We start from the raw sequence: 23,308 nt of genomic DNA on the forward strand, positions 1-23,308 counted from the left end.
GCCAAACAACAAAGTATTGCGGCGGATGCTACGGGCCTAAACAGCTCGCCCATTTCACCAACAACTGAAATAACAAATGAACCAACAACCATACAATCTCATTCTCTATTAAGCTATGGCACTGATACCGGAATAAACAAATGTATGGAAGAAGGTACGGAATTAACAAAGGAGAAGTATTCAATGACAATGATGGGAGATGACTGGGAATTCACAGATGAAACAAAAGGGACTCTGAGCCTTGAAGAAAACGCCACTTCAAACACTCCTCTTCCTGAGAGCAAAGCGCTACATAAGGCCGGAAGGGGCAACTGCGTCTTACTAGAAGCTCTAAGTATCTATGAGTTGGATAGTAATGGAGAAAAGCTACAGGCAAAGGAAAGACCTCATTTGCCCACCAAAGCAACGGCAAACACTAAAAAGGTAGAGGGCGGATCGGAGCACCTTAAAGAAAACCAGTGTCTTGAACATAAAAAACGATCTGCCATATCACCATCTCAACATAATCTCCAGACACTCCAACAAAGCGGACGGAGCAACTCAGATGTGAGCGAAAATTTGGACAATTTACAATGCTTTAAAAAGGAAGAATGTGAGGCCCTCCCCAAAATCCACGTTCAAGATCACGGTAGGAACACCACCACAGCAGGCTCAAAGGCGGAGGCGCAGGAGGACCTGCAAACAAAAACAAATGCACAAGGAAGTCCAAAGACCGCACCTGAGAAACAATTGGAAAATACAAACCAGTCGAAGAACGGGAACGCATGGGCAAGCTTATTAAAAACAGTACATCTTTTGGTAGAAGCCCTGCAATATCAGTCCGACAAAATGGACTCCCAATTGACTTTAATGAACACCTTAGCAGTATTCGTGGTTGCAATTGACAGTAAGCTAGGTACACTGAATACCTTTGTACAGAACATTCAAGATTATGCCCTAGCCAACAGCCAAAATTGCGGCTGTAGTTCAATCATAGATAAACTAGCAACTCTGCCAACAATGCTAAACGATCTGTGCGCACAAGTAAAAAAATGTGCTCCCAACTATCGCACTGAGTCATCCACGGAAAAGCCCCTAACTAGAAACCACACAGACACGATAACTCACCAACTAGTACTCACAGATGGTGAGAATGACCTCACTACGAATGGACAAAGAAAAACTGACAGCAACGTAATATTCAGACAGAACACAAAGAATGAAAACAAAGAGACAGAGACTTCAGATGAAGGGAACTGGGAAAACAAACTGAATGCGAAACAAAGATGAGCACAAAAACGCAAAGGTCGCAATCAAAAACAAATCTGCGTCAAAAATGGATTTATGCATTTATTCGGGACTACATCAGTTGAGAGCAAGCCTGATGAAGAAAATTCATTAATACCAGAGATATCTAAAACCAGAGGCCTTTCTACGAGGGAGGCATCAAGTGATAACCTCATCCTCCGAAATGCAGAAGCAAGAGTGATGGAGCAACCACGAGAGGACACGGAAATCGAACCTGCACAATCATCTCTGGAAAGGAATAGCTCCACAAAAGGCAGTAAAAATACTAAAATAGAAAACATGAGGCTAAGCCAGCAGCATGCCCTAAATCAGGAGGGCATACCACATGGAACTGTGCAAAATACAAATACTAACGGTCCTGCCTCTAGGGGAAGCAATGTGAACTCTTGCAACCTAGGCGCAATACGCACAAACTCAGTGACTATAAAGACGGACCGTAATCTCGACCAAATTATGGCTCATACAGGTATAGAGAAGATTTGCACTTGCCAATCCCAAAGTAAGGCCACACCAGATACATCAGCTCCAACCTCTACAAATACAGATCTCTGTAGGGGACAACACCCTGAGGCACCCTTAGAGCACAACCACACCAGTATGGAACTGCAACAGAGAGAGACAGTGAATCAACTGATGAAAGCCGGAAATCATAATCAATTGACAGGAACAGCTGGGAACCACAGAACAACAGGGGAACACCAGAACTATGCTGTCGCTCAAACAAACATGCAAGAAACGGTCTCCAATGACATAAACTGGCAGGAAACGACAACACTGCTGTTCACACCAGAATACACCTCTAAGGGCAGGTTCGACATCATGAATCGCGGCAACATTCTCCGCTTGCTATCGCACATACCATCCTTGTCCGAAATCACGTCAACCGACCTAGTCTCGATTGAATTTATCAACTGTAAGGATTCCGCATCCGGGGAAAAAACGCGTGCCTTATGGGGTTCATCTACCATTGCACAAAGAATACACAGAGAAAGGAATATTTTTAAGAGCTGGGGGATAACCATTACTCCACACATTAAGCTAGGATATCCCGACCCGCTGCGGCCAAAATATATAGCTGAAAACTTTGCACCAGTCGGCAGGCCCATCACCTTGGTACTGAAAGGAGCCAGGGGGCAAAGTATAACAAATGGCGAAGGCTCCATGGCAGAAAACGAAAGCCATCAAGACCCCACAACAACATCCATCACTGACATAAGATGGATCTCAAGAACAATAAACAACAGGAAAAAGGATTGACGACTCAGAAGTACGGCCATCTACAGGGCGGCCTGTCCATATATGTCGCATGTGGACTCAACTTTATTGTCCGAGACCTAGGCTCTCCTTCACCTGCAGTCCTTGCCGTGAATTTAAGCTCTCCAGGCGTAACACGAGCAACGGATTTTAACATCACAATAATCAACGCCTACATCCAACCCAAAAGGAAAGGCAAATTAATAAAAGAATTGTGCAAGCTGGTAGAAAGTTACATTTCAGAGGACCATTAGTGGAGCTCATTCTCACGGGAGATCTAAACCTAAACCTAATGGGGTCCTCCGCTGATGCCGATACGCTCATACAAAACACAATCTGGAACATCCCAGTGGAAGGGGAGCCACTCTCGAGCAAACAAACAAAAGCGGGACGGTTGGCTTTGGAGAAATTGGAACACTTGCACTTAAGAGCATTAAACGGCAGAACAAGAGGAGATAATCCCCCTGTGGCAACATACTACTCATATAGAATAAACACTATACTAGACTATACCTTTGTCTCCCTTGAGTTGTTCCATAAAGTCGTCCTATTTCGTTTAGGGGACAAAGGGGACAGCGACCACCGGCCACAAGAATTTGAGCTTAGAACAACAGTCCACATGTTCGAGGAAAGCCGGACTGCACAAGGAGCATGTGACACTATTAATCTCAAGAGAATCAAGTTTGGGCCAGCCATACATTGCAGAATGGTCGGAATTGCAAAGGATCACTTCGAACTGAGAGCCGGATCAGACGAGGTCAAAAAGTGGGAACGTTTCACCGATACAATGGCAGCCTACACATCGAAAATTAAGCCAAAAATCCAACAACGAATCAGAGGCCCGGATTCGATATCACAATCGGCTCTGAAAGAAATCAAGGCCACCAAGAGAGTCATCTATCGCACTCTGAGAGAGTTACGGTGGAACTCTCAAGATACAACATTACTAAATTCACTGCGAAAGCAAAAGGCTCTGATGAAAAAACAAAAAAAGGATACAAAAAGGGACAAAGAGAACTCCTTGTGGGCCAAATTACACGCTGACATTAAGCAAAACAACAGCGCTAACTTCTGGAGAACCATAAATAAATTTGTTCATCCTAATAACGAGGGAATTAACTCCAATATCTCGGAGGCAGTCTGGACAAAATATCTTGGGTCTCATTTCCAAGAAGACACAGAGTCCACAATGATTGGGGAAAACCACCCTGGCGCTTCGGAAGGCTCTAAAATCAGTGCCGCATATGTAGGGACCAATCAGACCATACAAGGCAAAATCGAAAATGACACTTTATCTGTTGACTCACCAACCAGCCGAATTATGATCATAAAAAGGCGAATATGTATGGGAAGGAGGGAAGGGCATACCACCTGCGCTATACAAGCAAGAAACATCATTCTGGGCTGAAGCACTAGACCACTGTTTTGGGAAATCAGGATGACAAATATCCTGCCGGAATCATGGAGTGGATCCATCATTGCGCCAATTCATAAGTCAGGGGATAGGTCAGAGCCTCAGAACTATCGGCTAGTCGCATTACTGGACAATGAGGCAAACATTTTCGCCGGAATGCTCCTGGAAGAGCTCCAGACCTGGGCAGAAGCAAAATCTATCATCCCGTTGAACCAGACTGGCTTTGCAAAGAATGTGGGGACGACCACAAATATAATAACGATGTCAACGCTCTTCGACAAGGCGGAAACGACTGGGAGCTCCTTGCATCTGTGCTTTATAGATTATAAAGCAGCTTTCGATCATGTAAAACGAAACAGACTATGGACCAAATTACATAACTGGGGACTCCCCCAACCTCTCCTAAACCTCCTGATAAACCTGCATACTAACACCTGGGTACAGATCAAGCTGGGTGACGGAACACACTTGTCTCGACGCATTCCAACGGACAGAGGGCTTAAACAAGGCTGCGTACTGGCTCCCACACTTTTCAACCTGTTTGTAGCTGACCTTATACCAATATTAAACACCTGCAACTCGCATGCCCCAAAATTGGGAGACATCTTAGTGCCATGTCTCTTATATGCAGACAATATAGTCTTGATCAGTAAAACGAGAGTAGGCCTCCAACATCTTTTGAACGCCACACAAGACTTCTCAAAAGAAAACGGTCTAACGATAAATCTTGACAAGACTAAAACCATCACCGTGAGCAAAAAAAGGGAAAAACCCTCAGTATGGTTTTGGGGCAACACCCGAATAGAGAGCACAGCGGAATATAAATACCTTGGTGTAAAAATTGACAAAAGAGGTCAATTCCTTGCACAAAGAAACAGCATTAGGCATAAAGGAATCGCTCTGGCAATCTCCCTAAAATCTTTAAATTCCAAACTAACCGGCCCGTCGATTCTTCCCATAGTCGAGGTGATTCGTGCCAAGCTACTGCCAACAATAACCTATGGTAGCGAAGCCCAGAGAGGAAGAGATGCCAAACTACTGGACTCCACAGTTACAAACACCTTTAGGATTATATTTGGGTTACCCAAATATACTTCCCCTTCGCAAATAAGGCTTGAGTTTGGCATCCAGAAGCAGTCTCTTGCTAGACATGGGGCTTACATCATAACGTGGGATAAAATACGTAAAGCCGCTCCAGGGACGCTTAACGCACAGTTATGGAAAGAGATAAGCAGACATACTTCATCACCTGCAGCGAGATACCTTAAAGAAGGATTACAAGAATTGGGATTGAACCAACTGTGGGAAACTCCCACCAGCTCCGGCGTAGTTAAGAAACTAGTCTGGAAATCAGTCAAATATTTATCATGGCTGGAGGACAAAGCTTCACTCGCCGAAAGGTCTCACGGCTGGATGACTTTGAACACATACTGTCAGCAAACGGCCCAGAAGTATTTCAACACGGGTTATGCCAAGCACACAAAAATTAGCTTTATGAGGTTCAGATTGGGCTTGTTACCGGGCTCTCAGCACTCACCACCCTGGCTGAAGGAGAAGGTGGACCCTAGGTGCCGCCTTTGCGGGATGGCATCGGAAGATCTACTGCACCTATTATGCTCCTGCAAGCAACTCTCACAAGAACGGCTACAAATATTGAAAGCAAAATTCAATCAGCGTGGAATTAGGACTAGGAGGCAGGCAGGTCTGGCTTGCCTTGCCCCAAGTGACCCTCAACTAAACTGCGCTTTGGTAAAATTTCTGACAGCATGCCAACAGAAATTACCGGAAATCAAATCACTGGCTGTAATCTAACTTTTAAACTTTTAAATGTATCTGTGCAATTACAAACAAAGTACTATACCCATGAATTACTGTGGCGGAAACAACGGGACATGTACTCCTGGTTATAATGCGCCTGAATAAGTGATTTTTAATATTTGGATTTTATTGTACAGTTATTTAACAGAAACTTTTTATCCCTTTATAACTAAGGAGCTTTTATACATATAAAATGGACTGTAATGAAATATTTCTGTGTTGCAATGGTTTTAACAAACTATGCAAATAAAAATAAACTTGAAACTTGAAGATCCCCACGTCTGTTAGGAGGACTTAACATAAATGAGATGCAAGATAGGGGTTCCTGTGAAAAAAACTGCGCTAAACGCACAACATTTACAAGGAAATTCCAGTACGTTGATAATCGCCAAAAACTGCTGCTGTGTCAAATTAGCATCCGTTTTCTAACGTCAATACTTACCTGGTCTTAAAAATGGTGCAAGCACACCTGTGTCTAAGGAAGACAATCCCAGATCCTCATTGACGACCTCAAAGATGCCATGGAGCGTCTGCTATTGCAACTTGGAGCAGCAAGAGGATTTCCACCACCACCGCCTCCACCACCACCACAGAGGCAGCGGCGCAAAAGAGAGCGGGTCTACTTCCAAAGGATCACCCTGATACACCTTCGTCCTGATGAGGTCATGGCCCATTATAGGCTGAAAATATCCTCCATTCTACGCCTCCCCAACCAGTTGCACCATGGCTGTAGGCCATATCCCATCGCAGCACAAACATCCCTCCGCAAACCAGGTTACTTGCTGTGCTGCACATGTTGGCCTCAGGCACTTTCCAACCTGCTATTGCCAGAGGGGCCGGAGTTTCCTAGGCATCCTTGTCCAGGTTTCTCCCCACTGTCTTTGATGCCATCATCAGCCTGATGCCATAGCATCTACACTTTGATACACCACACAAGAACAACTTACCAACAAGCAAGGTTTCTATGCCATTGCTGGTTTTCCACATGTGTTGGGGGCAATGGACTTCACCTATGTGCAGCTTGTGCCTCCTGTGGGCACTGCAAACAGCCACAGCAAAAGGAAGCACACATACTCAATGAATGTGCAGACAATAGTGGACCATCTTGGTTTATTCCTGAATGTCATGGCCATTTATCCAGGCAGTGTCCACGATTCATTTATCTTCTGCCAATCCGTCATCACCAAGCGGTTCAAGAATGGCATCTATGGGAATGGACTGCTTGTTGGTAAGTACAAACTGAACACACCACACACCTCAAGTCACTCAATCATGGAGGTGAGAATGCACATGTAGCAAATTACATTGTGCATATAGTGTTACTGGGACAACTACTTTACACAAACACCTAATGGCAAAGGACAATTTATATATGTAATTAGTATGGAGTAGGCTAGAAATACGCTCACAACCCACTAAGTCACTCAAGGAATACAGATCTTGCAAAACGCATCAGCCAATAATTGTAAAGAATCAATGCAGTGGATGGCACAAGCCAGATGCCTGTGCTGTGCTGCATTAGTTCTGAAACAAAGGGATGCATCACATGTACGACAAGATGATGGATCACTCTGCTGTACCCTGCGCTGGTGCTAAATTAGCTGACAAGCACCAATGCAGGCGCCCCTGCACCATGGCGCAAGAGTGCCTGCGTCATGGAAATGAAAGCATTTGTGCATGAAGAGACACCTTATTGCACATAAACAATCACAGAATGTGATTTTCTCTTCCTATGTGTTGTGACATAATGCAGCACTAAGAGAAATGTAAATGTATCTCCATATCGCGCATCCCTATGCCTCCCCTGGTGAGGCGTATCATTCTTATGCATTTCCAGGTATACGATTTTTCAGCAAGCTGGAAATGTAGCCAAATAAATGGGTGTTGTGTGGGAACACAACACGTCAACACTCGAGGCCTGCCCCCAACATGCAAACTATCTGGATTAAACTTGCCATATGACCAAGGACATGAAAAGACATGTGGTTTGGTATTACAAGTTCCAGTAAGTAGAGTGCAGCTGTGGGTCAAGGGGCTTGTAACTTAGCTCCATTGAGTTCAACATTTAGCATTCAAGCCCCTCTTTGACTTCCATTCATCCAATATTAATGTTAAATCTGGTTTGTCTGCTTACCAAATTATGCAGACAAATTTTTAATCCTTCACGTCAAATCCCAATTTCAAATAAATGTGTATAACCCAATTGATTTGTTGAAGATGACGGTTTATATGCCTCACACTTGTATCATCAAACCATAATCTATGATGCATATACAGTAAAGGTCCATCCAACTCCAAATACCTTAGCTTTCACACTCATTTTCAGTCTATCATCATTCTGTTCTGGTGTTGGCATGTCTTCGTAAGTAACAATAATTTATCAACCAAGTGCGCACAAGTCCTGTTTAGTGGGTCACAGTCCCTAAACCCTCTGATTCACAATTGTAGACCATTAATACATTTTTCCCACTGTTGTTAAGTTTCTCCTTTGTCCATACAATGCGGGCCCTGCCACAGATGACAACCAAATATGAGATGTCACAATCTCCCATACTCAATTATGTCTAGCGTGTGCTAACCTATGCCCTGATGTTGGTCATGGTGATATTCAAAAATACATTCTTGGCCACAGAAACAGGTCTTGTGTGATGAGCGACAGTCATCTAGCATGCTGCCATGTTGGAGGACATGGCCATTGTTCCACGACCTGGTCATGTGCAGAATTAATGTTGAGCGTACAAAATAAGATTAGGTAGTCATGTAAGGCAACCCACTAGGAAGGACATCACACACTTAGCAAATGGCAACATTGACTCACATGGACAAGTTGTCAGCCCGTAACATTCAAGATATCGTGAGAACACAACTTTAACATAGCCCACAAATGCAGTGTATGCATTTATCAGACTCCAAGTGTTGGGTCACCCTCCTGAGTCCCAAATTAGGATACAGAAGCATAGGGGTCCTCCTCATGTGTACAATGATTAGTCCATGGAACTTTTATCACATAATGTATGAAGGAATAACTTGGCTCACATAGCAAGATTTGTGACATATGTATCATATTACCTAATGTCAACTCCAGGCAAAGAGATAACAATGTGCCAATGCTGACAGCTCAGCCATGCAAATACATCAATTGGTAGCTATTTTGTAGTATGAACAACATGTATGTTGTGTATGTCAGACAAAAGCATATAGTTACACTTTGCTATGCATGCATGTTCACTCAGCCCTCAACACAATCACTGATGTACAGTGGCACACCGAATATCATGACAAATATCTGCACATCCCGATATTGTCTGGGATATGTATGTAAGCACAATTCAGATTCAGCAGCCACAGCTAGCCAATGAGTAACTGTATGCTCTAAGGTGTGCCCATGGGCAAGAGGAGAGGTGACATAACACACTAATCTGAGTATGCTAATGAATCACAGACACCCATACTGCACTAATAGTCCTAGACAATACTACATAACATGACACAAATAATAACATAAATAGCAGACAATGAAAAATACAAACAAAATTTGCAGAGACACTACATCACTCTAGCTCTCATCCAAGGGAACAGACTGTGCAGCATGTACACATCACATTACATACACACAACACAACTCATCTAATCACAACTGAGAACAACGACTACAATGGCATTTTGTGTGTGACACAGTGGTAAACTGTACTGCATATGCCAACACAAACACACAATTAATGGATAACACACAGTGTCCAAGATATTATATACACTTATGCCAAAGTGTCTGAACTTACAGTGTATGCAGTATAATTGTGACAATGTCAATGTCCAAACTCCATATGCACCAAGGAAAACTTGTGGGGTCTCATAAATGCCCAGCATGCACTAACATGTGATGATCAAAACTCACTAGGTTAAAATGATCTGCTTTCATGTCAATGTCTGACCCATTACACGTTTAACATCAAGATTATCAAAGCCAATAACAAATTTGGCACAAATTGAAGTAACCCTTACAGCCATTTCCATATGTCATGTGAGCGTAAGGATGATGAGTGTTCTCTTTTTTGTAAAGGTACCCATGCATCCTGACAGTTACAATATGGAGGTATAACACAGGACTGGGCGAATGGCATTAAAGTGATATGTATGCTGAAAGGTATAGGCAATTCAATGGCATAGATATCGGTCGTTAGTATGTACCACACCATGTGGAAGGAGAAAGTAGTAAGCTGCACAATGGGCACAAAGTTAAACATTCTACACTGCTAACACATCCGGATAGTATACTAATGTACCTTTTTCTCCATTTCTGTTTCATCTGATCAAGGTTATGCACTATTACCAAGGCTGATAACCCCCATAAAAGTGCCCCACACACAGACCCAGATAGACTATAATGTGGCACTGGGCCTCACAAAGGTCATTGTGGAACGTACCATTGGAGTCCTCAAATCGAGGTTTCGCTGCCTGGACATTTCTGGTGGAATACTCCTGTACAGGCTGGAATTGGTCTGCAAAATAATACTAGTCTTTTGCATCTTGCACACTATCTGCATACGGACTAATACACCTTTGCCTGAAGACCAGGAAGAGATGGGCAAACTGGAGGATGGACAGAAGGAAGAAGTTGATGCAAGCCAACCTACAACTTCAGCAGCTGCAACATCAAGGAGGGATGCCATCATCTGTAACTTCTTTTCCTAATGTCACCTCTCAAATGCCTTGTATCACCTATAGCTTTACACAAATAGTTCCACCTTGTGATGTAGCATAATAAACAATAAATTCATCAATATCTTATATGCTTAATTTGTGACTTCAGAAGGTGAACAATAATGTAAAGTTAAGTGATCAAAACAACAGTGTCACACAGATCAATCACCTAGCAGGGTATATGACCCCAACTAAAGTAAGACCAGAAATGGGTAAATATTTTGGGCATCGGAACTACTGACTGTATATGGTTTACAATTAAGAAATAAAATGTGTTTGTTGTAGGGTGTCCTAAGCACAATCAGGTCCGTCTTCACACAAGAGCATAGTACTCTATAAAATGTGTGTATGATGCATCATTGTAGCTGGGGCCACACAGCTCTAATCCATTCTAAATGTTTGACAAACAACATCTCTGTGTAATCTGTGCCACAGAAAAATGCTTACTGACAAAAGTCACAAAGATACATGACAATGGTGGTGGACTTGATCAACTTTCAGCTGTGTAGGATGAAGAATTAAATGATAGTACAGCCAGACTAACGGATGTATCAGTACCGTACAGGGAATACTTTTAATGGGTTGGCTAATCCTTCATTTTAGACTACATCCTGATAGACACCAGGATGTGGGGTAGGGTTGTTGATTTTGCTGTCTTGTCCCGACACAACAGCGACCACAACGCTCTGACCGTTGGGTTGTAGCTGCCTGTCACAGGGGAAAATACTGACTCCAACATACCAGCAGATGGTAGACTACTACTAACCAACGATAGGAGGAAAATAAGATGGGTGGCGATTGAGCAATTCCCTAAAAGATAGGCTTTCCTGTGAAAAATCATTATACCGAGTTTATTGGCGATAGAACAGATTTCAACTGCTGATGGCACAGCAAACTCTTTAACTGAAGTTGCCAAGACACATGAGGCATTGTCAGCTAATTTGGTAGATATACTTTGTCCGGCAGGCTCCAATGGGGAGAAGGTAAAGACAAAGCAGTCCTGGTTTGATAGTAGCTGTCGGGAGGCCAAGAGGGTTCTGATAGAGGCTATAAAAACCAAGAATAGAATCCAAATACCAAAAATGAGGGAATCTAATAAAGATAATATCACCCTTGCAAACAAAACTTGGGAAATGGATCAATGGGCTTCCTTAAAACAGGCTTTATCAGCAAAAGACATGAAAGCCTTCCCTGCATGAGTAAGCTGCTCAAGAAACATATAAATACCACGCTGGTAGAGTCTGGAATCCAAGAATCTTCTCCACCGCTCCCAAACATGCTTTCGCCCTCAGCTAGGGACTGAGATCTCCCTTCTGGCAGTAACTGAGGAGGCGTGGAAGATACTGGACCAAGAAAGCACTGCAGCAATCATCCTCCTCGATCTCAGTGCCGCATTCGACACTGTCAATCATAACATCTTGACTTGTCGACTTAAGAATCTTGGAGTGACCGACACTGCATTAACCTGGTTCCAGTCCTTTCTCAGTGACCGTTTCTTCCAGGTGTTTGAAGGAGATGTTGTTTCCAACAGGTTGCCTCTGAGCTCTGGGGTCCCCCAGGGCTTCTCCCTGAACCCCACGCTATTTAACATCTATGTGAGACCCTTGGTGGGGATTGTCCATCCATTCGGCATAAAGATCATCACCTATGCAGATGACATACAGCTCGTGGTGGTATTAAAGCACACCAAGAGGTTATCTAGCACCCTAGGTCCTTGCCTTGAGGCGGTGGCCAAGTGGATGGAACTCTCATGCCTTAAGCTCAATGGGGAGAAGACTGAGCTCATGCTCCTTGGCAACTCACCCTCCTTCAACCCTGCTCTCCTCTAGCCTGACTGCCTTGGCCCTCTTCCAGATACAAAGGCCCAGATTAAGAGCCTTGGTATGTGGCTTGACTGCTCTCTTAGCTTCAACCATCAGGCCACTAAGCTCTCAGCTACTTGCCATGCCTTATGAGAATGTTGCGTAAGATCCTCTCCCTTCTTCCTTTCCAGGCGAGAAGGATCATGGTCCAAGCTCTCATTCTTTCTTGCTTGGACTATGGGAATGCCCTCTACTTGGGAGCCACTCAATTCACCATTCATAAACTCCAGAAGATCCAGAACTGTGCTGCCTGCTTGCTCCTTCGGATTCCCCGCGGGCAATCTGTGAAACCAGCATTAAGGAACCTTCACTGGCTCCCTATCATGGCAAGGAGAGGGAGAGGGTAGCGATTATTCATAAGAACTCTCTCTCTAGCTCGTCTATATCTATTACTGACCTGGAGGGAGCTGAAGGCTTAGGCTTCCATTTGTCGGTCTCCGCTCACCAGTCGGTTGCAGGGGTGGTTATATATATCGACCAGCAGGGCTGGCTGGATGTTTCCTGGACTCTATTGGCCATGCCGTTGTGCTCATTGTTACAAGATTCAGTCAATGCTTGGTTCTCGGAGACTTTAACATACACCTAGACTAAAAGGAAGACCCAGAGACCAAGAAGCTGTGCAAATCTTTGAATATTTTTAGCCTGACTCCTTCTGTGGTGTCTCCCATGCACGAAAAGGGTCACATTTTTGACCAGATCTTTTCTACATGTAGCACTGATTTAGATAATCATCTCCCTATTGTGTGGTCCGACCATTTTCTGCTCACGTTTAGATAAAAAAAGACCTGAGAAGGGCACAGTCCCACTGTATACAACAAGCTAAAGAATATAGGGGCATATTATCAAGGGGCTTTATCTCCGCTTTTTTGGCTTTAAAAGCCAAGAAAGCGGAGATAAAAGTATCTCCCTATTACCAAGCTGTCGCTAACACCAGTTAGCGACAGCTAATAGGAGATAGTGACCATCTTGGGCCCCGCTTTGCATGTCAGTGATATTTATCACTAATGACATGCAAAGTGGGCGTGCCAAGATGTTAGCGACTGAAAACAGTCGCTAACATCGCTATCTCCTATTACCAACTTTTGGAGATATTCGCGCTAAGCGCGAATATCTCCAAAAGCTAACACTTGCCCAGGAGCAGTTCTTAGCCATGTTATCCAATGGGAGGTGGATAACATAGCTAAGAGCATTTGCTCGATAATGCATGAATATCGCTGACTTTTCAGCGATATTCATGCATTGCGGCCGTTTTTTATCGCATTTGCGATAAACCTTGCTAATAGCAAGGTTTATCTGCGATAAAAATCGCCGATTTGCGGCGATAATGTTTGTCTCTAAACAAGTTAGAGACAAAAATTATCTCTATTGGTTGGTAATATGCCCCTATAGATCTTTTAAGCTGATAACGTCTGACTCTTTGGCAGAAATACTGAACCACCACCCTATCCCTGTGAAAGGAAAGGCTCCTTAGAAGATATGGCACACGCTCTGGAAGTCTGGCTTCAGAATTGGTCGCTGCATTTAGCCCTGCCTAAGATGCGGAGTGCCGTACAGGGAAGAACTTTGGCTCCTTGGTTCCCTGAGGCCGTAAGAAAAAGTAAAAGTGCGTGTAAATGCCTTGAGCGGCCATGGAGAAAATATTTTGATACAATAAGTAAAAACACCTACAAGCAGGCACTTAAAGTGCACCATGCAAAAGTTCGGGATGAGAAAATAAGCTTTCTGGCCACTAAAATTGAACAAGCCAGGAACAGTAGTAGAGAACTGTTTAAAATTGTCTAAGATTTTGCATCCCACAACGTCACTCAGAACCTTTTCACTCCCACCCTTGAAGCAGTGTGTACGGAAGTGTATGAAAGTGAGCAGTGAGCCGTGTGCCGTGCACGGAGCGGAGAGCGCTAGGAGCTGGCGGTGAGGCAAGGCGAGGCAGGGACGCGAGAGCCGCGAGGAGCTGAAGGAAGGACGAGCTCCCAGCCGGAAGCTGAAGCCTGAAGCGCAAGCCGCGAGCCCCAAGCACTGACCAGAGCCTGCGGAGCATCAGAGCTGCAAGAGGAGCCGAGGACGGCAACGGTGAGCACGGGCGGGCGGGTGTGTGCTGGTGCCTGTGGCCCCCCCGTGGCCATAGCCCCTGCCCCTGCCTGCTCCGCTGCAGCCGTAGCTTACAACACCCGGCGCTCAGTGTTTGACGTGCGCTCAGAGCTGCTGGGGCACTGCTGGGGGGACAGGCGGCAGGTGGTAGGCAGCGAGCTCGGGCTGGAGAGCTGCCCACGGCCTCTGCCCATATTAGCCTCCCGCTGCCCTACCTTACCTTACTGCATCACTGCAACAGATTCGGCGGGTGAGGCAGGAGACCCGGGGAGCGCCGGGGAGAGTGTGCTTTCTGCGTACCTACTTCTCTCTACTCCTTATTTATTTTTAACACTTGTAAAGCGCGCAAATACCAGTCGGTGTCCTGACGCTGAAGTGGTAACTCCCTAAGGTTCAGACATTAATGTTTAGAGGGAAAAATGCCAGGTTTTAAGATTTTTCCTGAAGGCCAACAGGTTGGTGTTTGATTTAAGGGACGGGGGAGGGAGTTCCATGCTTTTACTGCTCCTCCCACAAAGCTCCTGCCTCCACAGCGTGCTTTCCTGATCCGTGATGTTTTAATCAGTCCCATTGTGGCAGACCTCAGTTGTCTCCCTGGTCTATACCACTGGAAAAGCTCCTGGAGAAACGCCGGTCCCACACCATGCAGTGCCTTAAAAACGATACAGAGGGTCTTGAATAAAATCCTCTTCCTCATCGGGAGCCAGTGCAGCCTCTCCAGTTCCTTAGTGACTGATGAAAACTTGGACAGGCCCCCAATCAGGCGGGCAGCTGCATTTTGTAGGACCTGAAGTTTATTAAGCACCCCCTGTTGTGCCTCTAAATAGAGGCTGTTGCAGTAGTCAAGGCGCGAGATAACTAGCGCCGTCACCACTGTTCTCCTACTTCCCTCTGGCAGAAAAGGAAGAACCTTCCTAATGGTTTTCAGTATCCAGTATATTGAGGAAGTCAGCGCCTTTACCTGGGGTTTAAAGGTCAGTTGGTTATCTATAATAACTCCAAGATTCTTCACCTTTTGGACTGGGGATGGCGGCGGGCCCATATCTGTAGGCCACCAATTAGAACTCCAAAGATTCATGTTAGAGCCAAAGGTGAGCACCTCGGTCTTGGAGGAGTTTAATTTTAAACAGCTTTTTGCCATCCATAAACTTACAGCGGACATACAATCCTGGAATCTCGCTGCTACCCCTAGCTCTTTTCCCGGCATCACTGAGACCACGATCTGAGTGTCGTCCGCGTAGGAGGTTAACTCAAATCCGAAGGCACGAATCACTGGGGCAAGGGAGGATACATAGATATTAAACAACGTTTAATATCTGTGGTTGCCCCCGCTAAAAACCTCTCCCACCACCACTATCAACATTAACATTAACATTAAACACAACAGCAGAACTGTAAAACCCTAGCCCCTCTCTCCCTCTTCTCTCCCTACGGTATCAGGAGACAGGGGCAGGTGAGATAGGCTGGGCTGAGAGGGACGCACAAGGGACGCACACGCGACGCTCAAGGGATAAAAGCCTAACCACTGGGAGCTCCCTAATCCCACAAGATACATTCAAGAGGCACAGAGGCACAAGATATATATCTATAAGCGATAACAAGTGGGCAACAAGCGGAAAAAACATCCACTACCAATACCAAAGACAACGGAGTGGGAGAAGACAAAGGAGACAAAGGACATAAAAGGACATAGAAAAGGGGGGGAAGAAAGGAAAGAAAGGAAAGGGAAGCTGCAAAATGAGGTCCGGGAAGCCAAAGAACTACACGGCACCGACGAACCGTCCCAAAAAATCAAGGAAAGCAAAGAATAACCCCAAAGGAGACCTAATGGACGTTAGTAACGAAGGAAACAGGAGCGGGAAGGACAAGGGAAACAACGGAGACGACGAAGGCGAGCTCTCCCTGATCTCTCCTCTCCACATCAGCCACGGGGGCTCCAAAGCGCGTGAGTGCTCACATAGCCCATCAGGGAGCAAACCGTGCTTTCAACCAAAAATCTACACAAAATTTTCCTTCATCAAAGATCCCAGCACGGCCCTCTACTTAAACAAAGCTAACGCAAGCAATTTACCCACACCGCTCCAACCAACCAGAACCAACAGGGCTTCACCCACAATGAAAGAATTATTGTCGAAGGAGGAGGAGAAGACCGAAGAGAACCATCAAACAACGGAGCACAGTGCAGAGGTGGGCTCTTTGACAATCAGAGGAGTGGTGAGCAAGGGGCCGTCAGGCGATCAACCAGGGCAGTCCTAGGCCCAGGCCCTCATTCAGGGGCAAAGACAGGACAGACAGTACCAGGGAGACCCTAGTATAAAAATAAAAACAACCATAATTGGAACCGAGCAAGCAAGAGGAAGACACAAGCCGGACTGCAATCTTCAACATTTCAATACGAGCCAGTAGGGAAAGGAGCCCCACAACCCCCACAACCCCCACAACCCCCCCCACATTTAAAAGGCATAATAAGACACAATATTTACCACAATTGCACTGAGGAGGAACACTCCGAAAGCTCAGCAACCAACAGGAGAAGGCAAGGCTCACCAGGAAGCCCTCCGGGAAGTGTTAAGGGTCAGAGCGGTCCAGACATGGCTGAAATTTGGGGGGCTCTGGACTTATCCTTTCAGGATGATATACAGAAGAGTGACCCTACGAAGTATGCTGGCCTAATAATACAAGGAGAAATACCTGCCTGCAACCACATAATGACAACACTAGCGGACAGGGGGATGAGAGAACCTATAACAAGGGCAGGCACAGCAGGGCAACCAAACACTACAACTGCTCAGGTAGTAAGAGTGCAGGGTCTACGCTCACCCCAACTCAATGCCCCTCAATGCGGGAAATAAGATAAATTCGAGAAGCAAGAGGAAGCTGCAGAGCAAGGGCACGCCTCTAAACTGACCGAATCTGGACTGGTAAGCCAACCATCTGCATCTAATATTCAACACAATAGGGTATTAACACCACCCAGGCTAACGGATTTGGAAACCACGTACCCCACCACGGAAGAGTGAGAAGAACTGGCAGCATCTTATCCCTCAGCCTCCAAGAGGGATGTGCTAGAAGAAACCACCAGCGAAAACCTGACTAGGGAACCACCAAAGGAAAAGGAAGACATCTGGACCTCCATTCTGCATACAATGCAACTATCGGTAAACCCTATCCAATACCAGTCGGATAAGATGGACTTACAACTCTCTGTCCTCAACTCCCTTTCAATATTTGTTGCCAATATTAACGGCAAGCTAGCAGAGCTGAACGGCTTGGTAAAAAGAGTGCAAGCCGAGACCCAACTAATACAATCCAACTGCTCGTGTATCTCAATTGTGGATAAACTGGCAACACTACCAACAGCAATGGATAACTTACTCTAAGACATCAGGGACGCAGTAAAAATCAACCAGCCCAGCAAGCCCCTCAACACGAGAGACGAAACAACACTGCTTTCGCAAGCTGGACTTCTGCCTCCAACCCAGGAGAACCAAAGGACAGCACTAGACCGGTCCTCGCCAAGGAGAAAAGTAAACGTAATAAACGAACCAGCCGACAATAGAAAAACGCATAAAGAACTCCAAACCCCACTGACAGAAAGCACAGTGCAACCAGAAAAAATCTGCCAAAAAGACGGAGAGACTGAACATCATCAACAAGGAAAAATGGGAAGAAAACAGAAAAGGAAGGGAAGAAACCAAAAGAAAACACCAGCAGTAATAGCTTGCTGTAAGGGCTCTACTAGTGAGAAAGCGACAGCCAATATACCACAAGATAGGCCAACTGAGACGAGTGATGCAACAGACTCTGAATACAACTCGCCAAAAAATAAAAACCATACAAGGGCAATAAAACCCGAAAGAAACCTGAAAGAAGGCCCACACCCAGTCCACCCCCCAAAAGGGAGACAGCAGCTCCAAAGTCACCACAAGTAAGGCAGAAGGCCAATAGAGATGACACTGAAAGGGGTCACAGCATACAAGAAGTCACAATCCCAACTGATAGGGGGGATAACCCACAAGAAGCCTTAAAACTAACTGATAAGGAAAACATCGAAAGAACCCCAGCCAAAGACCGAGGGGAGTCCAAAAATCCTCTCCAGCTAAAGGAAGATATACAACCTGGTGCAAGCACTGAACAGTGCGTAACAACTTCACCAAGTGCCCCTAGACAAAAATTATTGAATAGCAGTAAAACGATCGACAAACGACACACAGTAGGAACGGAGAAACATCAAGGCCAAGTGAAAGATCGATCCGGCAAGGACGATAACAGCCGGGCACAGGACACAGGGCAAACTGGCACGACCTCAATAACGTTCCATCCAGAGTATCAATCAAGGGGCCCAATGGATATCCTAAACAGGGGAAACATCCTACGGCTATTGAAAACCATAGATAGCCTCAACAATATATCATGTAGCGAATTGGAATTGGTAGAATTCACAGAACCGGAGGGAATACTTGGAGTAGAATCAACGAAAACAATATGGGCCACAGCGGAATACTCTGAGAGACTACTAAAAGTAAAAGCAACATTCGACTCCTGGGGAATAAAGTTACAACCTTTTTCTAAACCAAGATACCCCGACCCTCTACTATATGCCAGCCAACAAATGATAAGAATAAACGAACAACCACATCAAAATACAGTTCTAAGAGGGCACGAAGCAAAACACCAGAGATTTTAGCTTAGCGAGAACAGCCACACAAGAGAACATCGGCTATCGACAATCGCCCCACGGACAACTGGAGCTGGCATTCAAGGACCCTAAATATAAAAGAGTTAAACCCATGACAAAGCAAGGCAAAAACAGCAAAAACACTCAGCACTGTCAGCTTATGCTCTTGGAACATCAATGGGCTAGGAGACAAGTTCTCAGGTGCAGATCTAAACAACTACCTGAAAAAATGTACCATCATCGCACTGCAAGAAACATGGTCTGACTCCCCTCAAGCACTGTCAGGATTTAATCTGAACTTCCTACCGTCTACGCAGAGCTCCCCATTTGGACACAAGAAAGGAGGACTCGCCACATACAGCGCAATACAACTGATTGCTGAAGTAGTGCCACTGGTTTATAAACTAGCTTCTCCAAATGCAATGCAAGCCCTGCGACTGACACTCCGTGAGCAGAACAAAAACGAGGATATAATTCTAATAAACCTCTATTTGCACCCCAGGGAGAAAATCAAGGGAGCACAACAGCTGAAGGAAGAACTCGCAAAATTAATAGAAACTGAGGACACAAACAGCATAATCATCACAGGGGATTTTAACCTAAATATGCTCAGCATCGCGGCTCCTGAAAACATCGACGAGGAGGACCCGTTTTCCTGGGAGCAAAACCATCAAGACACCACCTCTGGAGGTAGAAGTACGAAAACAGCCAGGTGCCTGTTGGCCAAATTGGAAGACCTGGGCTTCAGAGGTCTGAACGGCAGACTCCCAGGCGATCAACCACAATCAGCAGCATTCCACAGCACTACGGAAAGCTCCACAATTGACTTCACATTCATCACTCGCAGCATGTATGAAAGGGTGAGAGATTTTCATATCTGCACGATGGACCATAATGATCACCTCCCCCAGGAAACTACGATAGATGCACCCGTAATACCAAGCCTCCCAGGTGGTAGCAAATTAGGCTCTGAGTTTACAACAAACGAAAGACGAATAAAATGCAAAACCAACGACCCACAAAACCTCCTCTTACAAGCGAAGCAAACACTAGAAGAGGCACAACTTTCATTCCAAAACTTAATCATATGTTGGGAGGCATTCACAAAAAACCTGAGAGACAAAGCCGAAGGAAAAAGATATACAAAAAAAGATGGAAAGGGAAACAACGCGAAACACCACAGCCAACACAATTTTAGGAATGATATCCGGCTAAAAAGGCTGAAAACGCAGATTAATAACACTATGCGAAGAGTAAAAACAGATCCCACCGCTTGCCAGGCGTTGAGACAGCTAAAAAGCAGGTGCAGGAAACTAATATAGGAACTAAAAAAAGATGCCGACGAGGCCTTTTGGGGAAAACGTTTACCCAACGCGAAAACAAACAGCGCACAATTCTGGCAAAAGATCAACAGCTTAATTAACGTGCAAAGCCAGGGGATCTTACCTCAGCACACATTTTAACGATCCCCAAGAGCCGTGGACAGAATCATGCAACGCTAAAATCTGCTGCAAAGAACAGAATCCCTCAAAGAAAGAAACCTCACCAAGTGAAGAAGAACTACTAATCACGAACGTACAAATATGCAATAAGATCTCAAAAGGGAGAAGAGAGGGAGCACCTGGCCCAAATGGCATACCGCCAATTGTATTCAAACAAGAGCCAGAATACTGGGCCGTTGTCTTTAAACCAACGTTTGAAAAAATGTGGCGGACTTCAACAATCCCACACTCATGGAGGGGAGCAATTATCTCCCCTGTATATAAAAAAGGAGACCGAAATGACCCAAGAAGCTATCGCCTCATAGCCTTGCTTGATAACGAGGCAAAGTATTACGCCGGCCTGTTACTCTAAGAGCTAACATCATGGGTGGATGAAAAATTAGCAATTCCACTCAACCAAACCGGTTTTAGGAAAAATATGGGGACGACCACCAATATATTAGCCCTATCACTTTTGATTGACACAGCGCTGGAGACAAAACAATCTTTATACCTGTGCTATATCGACTACAGCTCCGCCTTCGATCGCGTTAACAGAAAACTCCTGTGGCAAAAATTAGAGGGAATGAAAATCCCATCAACACTGCTGAACCAAATAATTCTTTTGCACAGCGATACCTGGGTCCAGGATAAATTGGGAGCAGGAGATTCCCTAACCAAGAAAATGCCAACCAGCACAGGAGTAAAGCAAGGATGCGTGTTAGCGCCAACCCTATTCAATCTTTTTATGGCCGAACTATCAACTATTCTAAATTAAAATAACTCTCACGCTCCTAAGCTAGGGGGCTTCCAGCTGTCCAATCTATTCTATGCGGACGACTTAGTGCTAATTAGCCGGACCCCGACAGGCCTACAGCGGCTCCTTCACATCACCTCGCAATATTCCAAATCAAATAAACTCAACATCAATTATGACAAAACAAAAGTCATGTGCCTTAACCACCGCAAAAAGAAATCAACACGCAGTTGGTTTATGGACAAAAAGAAATTGGATGTTACAAACAAATAACGCTACCTGGGTGTAATCATAGATCATAGGGGCAGCTTCATATCACAACGAGAGGAAATAAAAAAGAGAGGCCTAATGACAGCTGTAACATTAAGAAACCTGAGAAACAAAATTGCTGGGCCAAACCTCTCCCCACTAATAAAGCTGATCCAAGCTAAGCTGATCCCTTCCATCACCTACGGAAGTGAGGCAATGAGAGGAAGGGATGCCGAAACAGTAAATGGAGTAATAACAAGAGCGATGCGCATGATCTTTGGCCTTCCTCGGTACACCTCACCGGCGCAAATTCGACTTGAATTTGGGCTAGTAAAAGAAGAGCTGGCACGCAAGGGAGTCTACCTTAAAAGTTGGTACAAAATCAGCAGGGGAGAGGCGAATACTCTTAATGCATTACTCTGGAAAGAACTTCAATCCAAAAACAACAGCCCAGCAAGGCTTTTTCTGGAGGATGCAATAAAGCAGCTGGTGGCGCAACAACTGTGGGATCTTCAAGGAAACCTGGCAGGCTTTAAAAAAGCAGTAAATAAGGTTGTCAGGAAAGAATCTCTTTTACAGGACAAAGCCTCACTGACGGAGCGAGCTCACGGATGGCTAACCGTAAACACCTACAAAAACCTTGCACCGCAATCGTATCTCTTGACCAGTTTCACCAAAAAAACAAAATATCTATTCCTAAAATACCGGCTAGGAGTACTGCCCTCTGCAGACCATATGGCACCCTGGCTGCGTCCTTTAAAACCAGCAAAACATTGCCTGTGCGGGAATGACGAAGAAAATATCCTACACCTCATCACTACCTGCAAGGAGCTGCAGTCTGAACACAGGAATTTGCTGAGACCAGTATTCAACAAAAAGGGGATCAGGTCCTGTAGGCAAGCAGTCCTGGCGTGCTTTTCAGGTGACGAAGTCCAAATGGCTTGTCGACTGGTAAAATACATCAAAGCCTTAGAAGCTAGAATCACCTTAATGAAAGAATAAATGGACAAAGAAAGCATACACTCCACACCCCTAGAATCAATAAACATGCGGTCCACACATAATGCAGGAACCAGATGAGACCACCACTCAACAAAAAATAGGGGATCAGGCCATGTAGGCAAGCAGCCCTGGCATGCCTCTAAGTTGACGAAGCCCAAATGGCTTGTCGACTGGCAAAATACATTAAAGCTGTGGCAGCCAGAATCACCAAAAAAAGAAAGAATGAATGGACAATGAAAGCGTACCTTCCACACCCTTACAGTTAAAACAACACTTGGTCCACACAGAGGCACAGTTGACCTATAGGTATAAAAAATGGACAGAGGAGCGAAATGCACGGACATCCGGGGAAAAGGAATGGCTTGCCTCTGATAAGGATGCTTCCTATCAGGAATGTGGTCTGTAACGCATCCGGAAAGGGAAGGGGGCAAGGTTAATCCACTAGAAATTACCCCGGAGGAATCGCAGAAGTGATCTAGTGGCGGACAAACATTTACTCTCAAATATCTTTTTATCACTTTTTAATCTTTTAGAAGAACTACTGCCTAGGCTGCTACAAATATCTTTTTTAACCTAACTTTTTTCATTTGATTTTTACTGATGTTGGTCTTTTTGTAATGGTTTTTATTAACTGTACAATAAAGTATTACTTACTTACTCACCCTTGAATGGACGAACCAGGTTGCAAAATTTTTCTTTGACAAAATTAAGTCCATT

This window comes from Lissotriton helveticus, chromosome 6, assembly GCF_964261635.1.
Source record: "Lissotriton helveticus chromosome 6, aLisHel1.1, whole genome shotgun sequence".
In the NCBI taxonomy this organism is placed as follows: domain Eukaryota; kingdom Metazoa; phylum Chordata; class Amphibia; order Caudata; family Salamandridae; genus Lissotriton; species Lissotriton helveticus.